Here is a 2,658-nt window from a genome sequence, read left to right on the forward strand (position 1 = left end):
AAGTGAATCAAAAGTGCCAAGAATAGGATTCGGCCCTACCTGTGTAAGTTCTGTTTTAGCTCAAATTCCCAATTCCCAGTAGCATTTTCAAATATTATTTCTCAATTTTTGATTTTGAGGACTTGTAATGTAAAATCACGAGACATTCCTGATAAGAAGGTGTTTTTTAAATGTTTAAATATACTGATGCCAGGAAATAACGGTAGCATACCTTGAATCGTGGTTATTGTGACGTAAACGTTATACCCATACACCCATGTATTATAATACACTGCACCTTACGGTATTGATACACTTTGAGAGATAAATAAAGACCACGCTACATGGTGTCAGAAGTTGGTCAGTTTTCGCGCCGCGGTTTAATCGGAAAATTTCGAAAAAAAAGTCGCGGAAAGATCGAAAAAATACCGGAAAACCGTAGTTAAGGCGTCCGGTCGTGAATAGGGACCCAATTCAGCGTGAAATTTCGGCTCGAGAGCGAGGAATTCGCTGAAAATGATAGACCCACCAGCAGCAGCACAGCAGGCGGCAGCGCATAACCTCTTGCAGCAGCCCGTCCAGAATTTTTTCGCTCACCCTCCAGATCGCATGAACATCCATAGTCACTCGGATAAGGCGCGTATTTGGAACGACTGGATTCAGCAGTATACGTGGTTCGAGCAAGCGTCGGGGATAAAGGATCTGCCAGCATCCCGGCAGGTGGGAATCCTGATGAACAGTCTCGGTCCGGACGTCATTGGGACATTCAAAGGTTTGCAGTTGACGGATGAGGAGCAGCAGGACCCGGAAGCGATCAAGAAAGCTTTGAGTGATGCGTACAGTCCGACAGCCAATCCGACGTACAGCACGTACGTGTTCCTTAAAACGGACCAGCAACCGGGTGAAAGCTTCGATGATTTTCTCATCAAACTGAGAGCAGCAATCCGAGACTGTGATTTTGGCACGGAACACGAAGGCATGAATATCAATGACCGCTTGCTGAAGGATAAAATCGTACTTGGGATTTCCAGTCAGAAGGTCCGGGAAAAACTATTGAGTGATCCGAAGCTGACATTAGAGAAGGCGATCCAGATTTGCAAGGCGAGTGAGAAGACGACAGAGACGCTGAAGGAAATGGATTCGGAAAATCGAGGCTGCAGCGCTGTCAGGTCGGACGATGACGGTAAGCCGTTCCAGTGCAAATGTTGCGGATCGAAGCACGGCAAGAAAAGCTGTCCGGCGTATGGAAAACAGTGCTTGGCGTGTCAAGGCACTGGCCACTTTGCGAAGTGTTGTTTCACGAAGACGAAGGACGGAAACGCAGAGAAGAAGCCGAAAAAGGATAATAAGGCGAAAAAAGCAGCAGCGGTTGTTAAAAGTGATGAAGAAGACTCGTCGGAAGCAGAAGTGGACCTGTACCTGCACGCAGTAGGTACCGACGACGACGACGACGGGGACTGGTTCGAAGAGGCAACGATTGGCAACATGAGGCTTAAATTCAAGCTGGACTGTGGGGCGCAATGCAACGTTTTGCCGTTAAAAGTGGCGAAAAAACTCTCCGGAAAGATGTTGCAGAAGTCAAAAACGAAGTACATTGTGTCCTACAACGGTGAAAACCCCAAGGTGGAAGGGGATTTGACGGTGGCAGCAGTCGTGAACAAACGCAAAACCAACCTCACGTTCAAGGTCGTCGATTTGAACGTCGTTCCGATCCTCGGCAAGAAAACCTGTGTCGATTTGCAGATGATTCAGCGTGTTAATTCAATTAGCGGCCGTGACGACATCTTCCAAGGCCTTGGCTGTTTCAAGAATTTTGAGTACGAACTGGACCTGAAACCGGATGCTGCGTTCGAGATCCGGCCGACACGAGCAATCCCGCACAAGATTCGTGACGAGGTGAAGGCGGAGTTGGACAGGATGGTCGAAATGGGTGTCATAATCAAACAGGAAGAGCCCACACCCGTGGTAAGTAACCTGATAGTAGTGCGTAAGAACAACAAAATTCGTTTGTGCATTGACCCGACGGACGTAAACAAAAACATACTTCGTCGGCACTATCCGCTGCGCACTATGGAAGAAATTGCGGCCAGAATCCGTAATGCAAAATGGTTCACCATCCTGGACTGCAAAAAGGGTTTCTGGCAAATCAAAGTTGCCGAGAACTCCCAGAAGTACCTAACGTTTGGCACACCATGGGGTCGCTATTCGTGCTTGCGTCTGCCGTTTGGATTGGCGTCGGCCCCCGAGGTGTTCCAGAATATGATTTCGACGTTACTGGAAGGAATCGACGGTACGGACGTATCAATGGACGATGTTTTAATATATGCGGAAACGCTAGAAAATCTAAACGAGATCACGGCGAAGGTAGTCGATCGGATGAGGAATGCGGGCCTGAAATTGAATCCTGAAAAGTGCCTATTCGCGAAGAAATCCGTTCCCTACCTGGGCCACGTCGTGTCGGAACACGGCCTCCAACCGGACAGCGAGAAAATCGAAGCGATTCGGAGGTTGAAGGTGCCTGAAAATAAGAAGCAACTCCAGCGACTGCTGGGAATGGTAACATATTTGGGAAAATTCATCGTGAATCTGTCTCAAATCACAGCTCCACTGAGGCAGCTGTTGCAAAAAGACGTTCCCTGGCAGTGGGAGCACGAACAGCAGGCGGCATTCGACAAACTA

This window comes from Aedes aegypti, chromosome 1 (assembly GCF_002204515.2).
Source record: "Aedes aegypti strain LVP_AGWG chromosome 1, AaegL5.0 Primary Assembly, whole genome shotgun sequence".
In the NCBI taxonomy this organism is placed as follows: Eukaryota; Metazoa; Arthropoda; class Insecta; order Diptera; family Culicidae; genus Aedes; species Aedes aegypti.